This window comes from Ictidomys tridecemlineatus, chromosome 2 (assembly GCF_052094955.1).
Source record: "Ictidomys tridecemlineatus isolate mIctTri1 chromosome 2, mIctTri1.hap1, whole genome shotgun sequence".
NCBI classification, from domain to species: domain Eukaryota; kingdom Metazoa; phylum Chordata; class Mammalia; order Rodentia; family Sciuridae; genus Ictidomys; species Ictidomys tridecemlineatus.
The window spans coordinates 70,401,294-70,412,683 of NC_135478.1; positions in this window are offsets into that span (position 1 = coordinate 70,401,294).

Sequence of the window (11,390 nt, forward strand, 5' to 3'; positions counted from 1 at the left end):
TTTCCCCTTCTCTTCTTACACTTGTTGGTAGTGACTTGCTGGGTCCCAGTCACACTCACTGATATCTTGATGTGTTCAAGACTTCTCCAGGGCCTGCCCTGGTCCCTAAATTGCTCTGGATTATACCTGGTCTTCACCCAGTACCCAGGCCTGAGTTAGATGATCAGGACCCTCTGCAGGCAGGGATGGAGCCAGGCCCATTAGCTTCCTAATAACTCTGATTCTACACAGACACACCTTCCATGCCATTTCCTCTCCTGTGGTAGGACTAGCCATGCCAGCCTGGGCTGCCTTGTTTTTCCAGAGTGTCTGTTTCTGGTAACCAGTATTAGACCCCAAGATTCTGAGCCTCAGCTCCACCCTAGTATCATGTGTCAAGAAAAACAACACTGTTTCCGCAGGTGCATGTGTCCATTAATACAAGGGACATGCTTGAGAAGGTGGGAGGCTACCCTGACCCTGACCACCAAGAGCAAACACCATGCTTAGTCCATTTTCTAGATGATCCTGTTGATCTCATCTAACCCACCCCAGGAACCTCACTTTAATATAGTCACTGATCCTGCATCCTTATTCCTCCTCTTACTCAGCTCAGCTTGAGGAATACCTCCCTGTAAGGCCCCCCATAGACTTAAGTCAGCAGTCTGTGGACTAAGACCTCTGAAACCATGAGCCCCTAAAAAACTGACTAAAACAAAGGGCAATGTCACAAAGTGGTCATTGATTGCACTCAGACTGGTTCCAGCACCACAGCCACCTGAAACAATCCCCAGGAGTGTTCAATATTAATGCTATGTAGTTGTTATGCTGTGTTGTTTAGGGAATGAGAACAACAACAACAACAAAAAGTCTGTACATGTTTAGTATAGACACATTTTTTTTCCTGAAAATATATGATTCTTGGTTGGTTAAATCTGAGAAGGAATCTGTGAATATGGAGAGCTGACTGTACCTTAAAATAGTTCATTTTAGCTGGGTATGGTGTTTCACTCCCGTAATCCCAGAAAGTAGAGAGGCTGAGGTGGGAGGATCACAAGTTTGAGGTCAGCCTGAGCAATTTAGGGAGACCTTGTCCCCAAATAAAAAATAAAAAGGGATGGAGCTGAAGCTCAATGGTAAAGCACCCCTGGGTTCAATCCCCAGTACACACACACACAAAAAAAAAATGTTTGTTTTAGTTCAACTGTTTTCTAGAGGAAGTAGGGGTTCCTGGAGCTTCTTGCTCTGCCTAGTTCCCTGATGTCCCTCTAGAATTCTTGGTGTTTGAGCCTCATCTACAGGTAGGAAGCTGTAGAATAAGACACGAGGTAAGACACCTAGTACGACTCTCCTACCTACATGAGGCAGAACTACAGTCGACATTGTTTTAAGCACAATACATAATGTAGAGATGATTTAAAGTATACAGGAGGATGTGCATAAGTTATAGGCAAATACTATGCCACTTTAAAGAAGAGACTTGAGCACATCCATGGATTTTAAAACCCTGTAAGTATCAAAGGACAACTGTATTTTTGTAATTCTAAAATCTAATAGACTTACAGCAGGACAGTTTGTTGAAGATGCTCTGTCAATTTTAGTGAATATTGGTTAGTCTCCATCTTTACTAGGAGTAATTATTATCTCCTGTCCCCACAGCCCAGCACAATCAGCTTTGGGGATAGAAGCTCTATTCGCAGGAGCCAAAAGGTGGAAACAACCCAAAAGTCCATCAACAAGTGATGAGTAAATAAAAGTAGTCAATTGACATAAAAGAATATTACATAGTCATGAAAAATGAGTGGAGTGGCATGAACCTTAAAAATATTACACTAAGTTAAGCAAAAGATGAAAGGTCATATGTTATGTGATTTCATATACATTAAGTGTTCAAAATTAGGAAATCTATAGAGACAAAAATCTCTTTAAGGTAAATCCATAAAATAGATTGGTGATTGCCTGAAAATGGGGGGAATGGAAAGAGAGGGAGAGATGGTTAATGATATGAAAATATTCTGGGTCCAGATAGCAATAACATTTGTTCAACCTTGTGAATACAGTTATACCATCCCTCAGTATGCTTAAGGGATTGGTTCCAGAACTCTCCATGGATACCAAAATTGGCATATGCTCAAATCCCTTATTTGAAATGGCATAGAATTTGCATATAACCTATGCATATGTTCCTATAGATTTCAAATCACCTCTAGATTGCTTAAATACCTAATATAATGTAATATTACATAAATATTTTTATGTTATACTGTTTAGGGAATCATGACAAGAAAAATAAAGTCTGTACATGTTTAGTGCAGATGCAATTTTTTTCAGATACGTTTAATCCTTGGTTGGTTGAATCCACAGATTCTGAACCCATGGATGTAGAAGGCTGACTGTACAATAAAAACCACTCAATTGTGCCCTTGAAATGGGAGAACCATATGGTATGTGATTTGAATTTCAGTAAAGCTGTTTTGCTGTGTGTGTGTGTGTGTGTGTGTGTGTGTGTGTGTGTACACGAGCGTGCACGTGTGCTTTTAAGCAAAGAGTTCAAAGTTACAGTATTTGCTTCAAGAAAGTTTATAGCCAGGGTGGGCCAACTGAACATGACAATAAATGAAACAGTTGAGTTTTACAAACACTCCATAAAGGCTAAGGGGCAGGTTCTGCCCTCTGCTGGGAACTCTTGGCAGGTAACCCCACTCTATGCCAGTTGCTGGCTCATATTTGAAGGATGGACCCCAGGTCCAGAGAATTCTGGTGGGAGTGGGGAGTAGGGTCCTTCAGGAGGCCGACTAGGTAGGGCAAGCATTGGGATCAAGAAAATGGGCTTCTGTCCTTCAGCTGTGGCAGATCCAAGATCCAGACTCAGTGCATAGTGGCAGCATGGCCACAGATTGCCCCCTAAGATTGAGTCAGGACCAGGAATTCCAGAGAAGGAAGCAGCCAGGGGATAGATCTTAGCAGAAAGACCTTTGTGCAGCCAGCCCAGCCACTCAGGACATTTATGGACCCCCATTTTGTGCAGACAGACAGCCCACTTAAAACTGTGCCCATTTTCTTTCTTGTATAGGTACAGTACAGTGAAATATGGTTCTACTTCAGCCTTGAGCATGACATTGGGGCTTTCAAAGTTGTTCATTTGCCACGTGCCTCTTACCCATATTTCCTGAAAATATTTGTCTGTCATGGCTTCCTGCTCATATTCTGATTTGTGGCATTTTGCTGCTTCTTCTGTACCTACTTCTACTGGTATATGTATTTTGTCTGTAGGAAGAGGAATTCATTCACAACTGTTTAATTTGGGGTTTGTCTTTCTGTTACCAGCCTACATCAAACTCAGGTCCCTATTTACTCCCCCTGAACACTGTAAATCCCCTCACCAGCACATTATCCCATTATCCACTTCATGCTGGCATTTATAGATCCTACTTGAGTACTATTTAGCTATGTCATTTTATGCATTTTTTCAGAGCTAGTAGAATATTAATGCATTATGTTGTAAGGGTCTGGTGAAACGTCGGAGGGAGAGACCACCCAAGAGACTGACTCCATGCAATTGGCAAAAGGGGATATATATTGGGGATCCATTCCAGCGCGCTGGGACTCTGTGCTCACTGAAGGAGGGAGAGCAGCCCAGAGCCCAGAGCCAAGGTCAAGCAGAGCTTAAGTACACTTTTTGGAGAGGGCGGTGGGCTTTGCATACATCAGAACAAATCATCATGAGGCGTGGGGAAATTGAACAACAACTCTGAGACGTGATTGGCACATTCATTGGCGGGAACAGGTCGGGCGGGGGTGATTGGTCATTCGTAAGCGGGCTACACATTCAAACTGATTGGTTCTGGCCCTGTGCAGTTCATCACACCAGTAGGGCGTTGTTTTAACTATCTCAGGAATCTGGGTGTAACAGAGAAACTTAATAATACCTGATCTTTTACATTCAAGCTTTCCAGCTTAGAAACTTTACCCTTTCAATGTTAGGTTAAGATTGTCTTCTAGATCCCCCAACACACCACTGTGTTTCCTGAATGCAATCACATTTAGCCACTTTATATAATCACTTTCAATGTATGTATGAAGAAAAGTACCACCCCAGATTCTTGTAAAATCAAGGTGTACTGTCTATTGATATGCATGGTATTCACAATCTTCCCATGCAGGAACTACAACTACTGTTCCATTTTATATACGGGAAACTAAGGCTTAGAGAGGAGGTACACTTTCCCCCTAGGGCTTATAGCAAGATTTTAAGCAAAATCAGGAGTGCCAAATCACAGTCTTTATTGGATGTCTTGACATGGGAAAATGTCAGGGGATCTCTGCCCAGGGTCCCCCCACAACAAGGTGTGTCACAACATCAGGAACCAGTACCTTCAACCGGGTCACCAAGAGAAGGTCCCTTGTGTGGGGGGATAGGGTCAACAGGAGCTTCACACACCACAACTGAATTGTCCTCTCTCTTGCTATCCCAGAGCCTCTCCTGTAGGGGCCATCTCCTGGGGCCCCAGAAGGAGGTACATCATCTCCAGTCATAGCCAGTAGTTAGTACCCAGTGACACAGTCAGAGCCTGGCCTGCCTCGTTCCCTATACTGGTATGCTTGGTCCTAGATTGACATGGCTGGGCTCTCCCATAGCCTCTGACCTTAACCTTCCAGGCAGTGGCCAGAGCCAAGGCTTCTGGCAAGGAAGTTTACACAAGTTTCCTTAAATGTCTACAATCAGGGGGAAGTGGACTCAGAACACCATGAGGTGTCCCAAGATGATGGACAGTGACATGGACACCCATCCCTGATAAATTGGGAGGGAAGAACCTTTGTGGGTAAAGCCTATCTACACAGGACATATGTGAGAGGGAGCCAGGACATGGCAAACCAACTCAAGATGACTCTAGTTTTTATAGTAATTGTTTTCATTGATTGTTCTTTTATAAAAGATCTCTATCATTTTTTATAAAAGTAATAATGCCCTGAAATAACCCCATAACTTATTTTGTAATATGTAATAATCAGGGCTGGTCAGAAATGTGTCCTGCTGTCCTGAGCAGACTTCAAGCCAGGCTTTCTAGGATTTATTAAGTTTTCTGGGATTTACTTATTACATGGTGAGGCCTGGCTGATATTGGCCTTTGTCTTCTCCCTGAAGTGAGTTGAATGGGGTTCTGAGTTGAGTGGGGTTCAATTCTCTTCCACCGGGGATGTTCAGAGCCTAGGTAGACCAACAGCTGAGTGCCACTCACCTGGCCATCCTTTAAGTGGGTTCTAACACAGATGGGAATGTGCTCCTAGCATGTGAAGCCCAAGATGAGCCTGGCCCTTGAGCCCTTGGGCATTTGTGGTTAGTCTTTCTGCCCAACATGGATTTCCCTCCTCAGTAAGGTTATCTTTTTTTGTTGGTACTTACTGTAGTGCTAAACTCTGAGCAATGCTGACCTTGGCTTCCGTATCCCTATATTGCACCTGAGGCTGTCATCCTCCTGTGTATCCTGCCCCTGCTGGAGTCACCACCATGTAGACAAAAAGCACTGCCTAACCCGAGAGTCATCATGTGCAAATGCCATTGGCTCCCGTCATCACTGAGTTAAGTCCTGCCTTGCTGGATTAGGGCTGAGAAATGGCTTTGGGCTGTGACAGACCCTGTCATCACAGAAAATAGTATATAGGGAAACTTTTCCCTGCCTCTGATTCATGTTTAATCCCATTTGTATATGAGTGACATAGGAAGCCAGAGTAATCCTCTAATACCTCAAAGAGATAGACTAGTGTACAACCACCACAGGAACCAGAGAACCAAGTACTTTTTTTGGGGGGGGGATAGGGCTTTGAACCCAGAGGTGCATTAAGCCACATCTCAGCCCTTTTTATTTTTTTGTTTTTGAGACAGGTCCTCATTTAGTTGCTTGGGACCTCACTAAATTGCTGAGGCTAGCTTTGAACTTGCAATCCTCCTGCCTCAGCCTCCCAAGCTGCTGGGGCTATAGGAGTACACCACCACACCCAGCCAAGAAACTACTTCTTACTCCTGCACCCAGGAAGGAGCATCAGGCTAGGTCAGGGCAAGGATGAAAGTTCAGGGGTGCTAGGTCCCCTACCCATCCAGATGCTCCCATCTGGAGGGCCTGCCAGAGAAACAAGAGAACACAGCATTTGTAGTCCCTGTGCCCTCTCTGGGGATCTAAACCTGGTTTAAATTGGGCTATCCTAGGCAAGCCCTGGAGAGTATGGGGGAAGTGGTGGGTCTGAAGATGCTGGAGTGGGTGTCAGAGGGCAGAGCAGGGCTCCTGAGCCCACCAATGGAGCCATAATGAAGTCAGCCTAGAAGAAGCCAGGGCAGGGTGGGTGGAGATGGGCTCACTCAGACTGTGGGGTGTCCTTAAGAGATCTGTTATATACAAACACACATTTCTATATTGGAGTTCTGGATATCCACGTTTCTCAGCACCATTTATTGTAGAGTGTTCCCAATGTGTGTTGCTGGCAACTTTGTGAAAAATCATTTGGCTGTAGATATGTGGATTTATTTCTGGGTTCTCAATTCTATTCCATTCGTCTATGTGTTTCTTTTCATGCCAGAACCATGCTGTTTTGGCTACTATAGCTTTGTAGTATATTTTGAAAACAGACAGTGTGATGCCTTCAGTTTTGTTCTTTTTGTTTAAGATTGATTTGGCTATTCTGGGTCATTTGTAGTTCCATAGGAATTTTAGATTCAGCAATCCAACTACCAGTTTATATAGAGAAGAAATGAAATTAGTATGTTGAAGAGACATCTGCACTCCAATATTTATTGCAGCACTATTTACAAATAGCCAAGATATAGTCAATCCAACTGTCTATCAACAAATGAATTATATATAATATATATACATATATATATATATTATATAATAAAATATCACGCATACACACACACACACACACAATGGAATCCTGCTCAACTATTATAATGAAATCCTGTCACTTGCAACAACTTGGATAAACCTGGAAAACATTATATTATGTGAAGTAAGCCAGGCACAGAAAGAAAATACCACATGATCTCACTCATATGTGAAAGCTAAAAATGTTCATCTCCTAGAAGTAAGAGAGCAGAACAGCAGTTACCAGAGGAAGGATAGGAGGGAGGAGGAATGGAGAGATTTTGGTCAATGAGTACTAATTACAGTTAGATAAGAGGAATAAATTCTAGTGTTCTATTGCATATTATGATTAACAACATTGTAGCATGTATTTCAAAAGAGAGGATTTTTGAATGTTCTCGCAAAGAAATGATAAATATTTTAGTTGATGGACATGCTAATTACCAATTTGATCATTACACAATGTATACATGTATCAAAAGAGTACATGGTGCCCAGTAAATATATACAATTATTTTGTCAATTAAAACAAAACTTAAAAAATAAAAAGTAAATAAATCAGAGCCCTGCCCCTGTCCCTCACATCCTACTGCAACTACCATCTTCCACCTTAACCCTTTCCACTCCTAGATTCCAGGAACCTGTCTCCAGACCACCCAAACCCCTCTCCCTCAGCCTCTCAGAGGTCTTTGCATGCTCTTAACACAGGCTGATGTTTTGAAAAAGCTCATTTTGTTTCTGATCATAAAGCTAAGGCATGCTTCAGGAGACAATGTGATAAAATACAGGGAATAGTAATGCAGAGAATGACCTGATCTGAAATATCAGCACCCAGGACAAAAGCCAGAAAGGACATTTGGGTATATTTCCAGTATTTTTTCTTTGGTGTGATGCACATGCAAATGCACATACACATGTGTATACACACAAAAATATGTGCACAAACTCATGCACTTGTGGGACATGTTCTCTATTCCTTGTATGTGTGTGAGGAATAAGAACACCCGCTATCCTGTGGGGAAAGGAGGTATGCATGTGTGCCCACTTTTAAAACTTGTGCACACCCCTGAGGCTACTCTGTCACTGCAGACCCCTGTGCATTACCCTGCATTTTATTATACATTCTCCCTGGTGCATTTACACTGGGCTTCACCTCCCTTCCATCAGTCATGTCCTCCCTCTTTTCTGGAAATTTTCACCTGTCCTAGTTCTGTGTTCTTGGTGCTTCCTCCCAGGGTCCATCTGTGTCTTCACTGGGGACTAAAGATCCAGGAATTAGCCCTGGGATGGCCTGGGATAAGCCCAAGTGGCAGGATGGATTCTCTAGACATTGAACAAGCCACACCAGGCATATGGTTCTCCATTAACTAAGAGGCCCAAGGGTTAACCCAGAGATTTCAGCACTTGCACCCACCCTCAGCCAGCAACCAGTAGGTGGGCCCAGGAGCAGCAGTAACCAGGAAACTTCTGATGATACCAGTTCTGCTCCCCCAAATGTTGATGTTTGAACATTAGAGAAGCACGCTGAGGCAAGCATATAAAGCAGGGTTTATTTTTAAAAGGGTAACATAGACTTCTCCTGGGAGGAAGAAGAGGGCCATAGCTGGTGTCATGGTACAAGGATAAGCCCTTTTTTTTTTTGAATTTTTATTGTTGGTTTTTAATCTGTCCTAGGTTTCCTTGGTTCTCCTGCTCTCTCCCCCTTATCTCTCTCCTTCTAGAATAGGTGACCAGCTCTAGGAATGCTCCATGGGTTGGCCAAAAGGTGGGCTGAAGGGGGAAGGGCAGGATGGAGCAAATAAGGACACATTAATTAACAATCTCCCTGTAGGGAGGGGCAATTCCTGAAACAGGTTACCTTAGCAACAGGTTGGAGCTGAGGCAGGTTCTTGATAAGGGTGGAGGAAGGCCTCTGAGGAATTAACATTTCAATCCCTCAGGGGACAGTCTCCAACTTCCCTCTCTCACTCAAAATTGGCTACCTTGATCCAACCTGAGTTGATTTACTGACTACCTGTCTAATTCTGGCTTCACTGACACCCCTACTAAAGACGAGGGGCAGGAGCAGAGATGAAGGCTTAGGGCACTAAGGGCTTCTCATCCAACAAGACCTATTGAATCCACAGTGCTTCCTCCAACTCCCAAGTCCTTTATATCTTCCATCACAGTTAAAGATCCAGCCTCAGCTTAGCTCCAACCACTGCTCCCTTGCTGAGGGCCATTGCCAAGTAGGAATGACGCATCGAAATTTCCTTGCCAGCGTACCCCATGTTAAATGGATTTGCCTTGGAATTTCACTGTTGACATTGCATGTAAGGTGACCTTGCTCAAGGACCAGGGCGGATCCGGGTTTAGAGCTGATCAGGTTTGAGGAAGTATCCCCGCTCCTTGAGTTTAAGGCGTTCCCGGTTTAAGACAATAGGGGTTTTAGGGAAGTTGGAGGTTGAAGATTATTGCTGCTGGGATTAGGGTGTTCCTGCTGCTTGTTCCCATTGAGTTCTCAATTGAGATTCAAATGGGATTTGGAAAAAAGCCTCGTGGAGTAGGTGAATTGGGCGGGCAGATTTTGGATTTCCCCTGAACGTGTTTGTGTAGAGGCTGGTGTGAGTTCGGGAATAAAGAATTGCTGTTTGAATCTACAAAGCTGTGAGTGGCTCGTGATTCAGTGCCAAGCCGAGACATTGGCACTCCCTGAATGCAATGGTCCTATCCCATCCATCCATCCATCCGGCACTAAGGAGCCCAGAGACAATTGGACAGCCTTTGTCCTGGCAGCACACAGTCAGGGTAGGAGCATCCTGTTGAAAAACCAGCCTCTACCTCTGAGCAAAGCCTGTCCAAGGAAGGGACATGACCTTTGTCCTTGGAAAGACTCACAGAGCACTCCTAGGCACATTCCCACCCAGCTAAGTTGTTTATCTACAAATAACAGGAGAGATCTGCTGCGCCAGGTGTCCCTGACTCAGTCAGACTAGGTGGGGACCCATAGCAATCCCCTAGCAACCACCAATCAGCATGAGACAGGGAAATACCTGGGATGCCAGATGACCCTCCCAGTAGTTTATGGTGTTGGGAAACCATGTAGTTCAGCACGAACACCCCTCTTGGCTTAAACTAATCAGTTCAAATGAATCCCCCCCCTTGTAGTAACCAATCACCCCTACCCAACTTGTTCCCACCAGTGAATGTGCTAATCATGTTTTAGAGTTGTTTTATGATTTTCCCGTGGTGTGTGATGATTTGCTAAGAGATGCTATGATGTATGTGAAGTCCCTGCCTTCCCCAGAGAGTGTATAAAACCGCTGCAAACCCTGGGCTCGGGGCCTCTCATCTCACCAGTTGCTGTGTGTACTGTATGCGGAGGACCAAGTTAGCTTGCAATAAACATCTCTTTGCTGCTTACATCGATCTTGGTCTCTGGTGGTCTTTTGGGGGTCCTGCATTCGAGCATAACACTGTGGGAGTCAGCAAGCCCCAGAGACTCCAAAGGAGAGCAGTCATACTTTCTGACAGCAGCCACCCTCCACTGAATGCTTGCAAGGTTGGTGTCAGGGTCAGTATCCATTAAAACCACCAAAGAGGCTCAGCTAATCACTACAGAGCAGGAATGAGTTCGGGGATTACAAGAAGCTCTTCAGCATGCAACAATGTCAGCAACAGGCTGGGGCTCCAACTCAAGTGTGTGCCAGACCTTCAATTTTAATCCCAGCCTCCCCAGTCACAATCTCTTCCAGGACCCAGGAGGCTAAGCCTGGGTCTGAGCCTGGACACATCCCTGGTGTCGATCTCACTTTAAGCATGCTTCTGTGTCCCTTGGCTATGGCTGCCCAATTTTAACTGTATATATTAAATGCCATTAAGGTGAATGGAATTAATTTTTAATGTCCAAAGCTCTGTGGCACACAGAAAAAGTGCACCATAAAGGAACTTTCCCTCAGTCTGAGTGACAAGCCCCATGGTAGGAGGGAGTGCAGACAAAGCCCTATTCAGGATGCAATTGGAGGGCAGAAGTCAGGAAGCAGGTAGTGATCCTGCCCTTGGCCTCACCTCAGACACCTCTCCCAATGGCCAGAATGAGGAGCCTCAGTTGGGACATCCAGCAGGTTTCCTGTCTCCTGGGCCATGGCCACGAAAAGGATTCTCCTGCTGCTATCTCTCCCCCAACAGGGAGCATTCTGCGTCACTAACTGTGTGACCTTAGATGGCAGCTCAGCTTCCCTGGGCCCCTCTTTCCTCTTTAACCACTGGAGTCCCCCAGGCTATCCACCAGAAAGAATCCCCTAGGAGATGCTGGCCTGGAAAAGAATAGACACACGTGTCAACATAAGCTCTTGGCCCCTTCAGACACCCTTAGATGGGATTCAACTTTATCAAGAACCCTGACTGGGCTAGTTGGTGATCAGGTGGGATGAGACAAGCCCCAACAGGCCTGCAGTGACTCAGGTGGCCAGCAGAGCGCAGTAAAGGTCCATAGAGTTGCCAAGTTGAGGAAATCATACTTGTCTGGCTGGTACCAACTGCAGTTCACCTACATCTCTCTAAGCAGCTCTT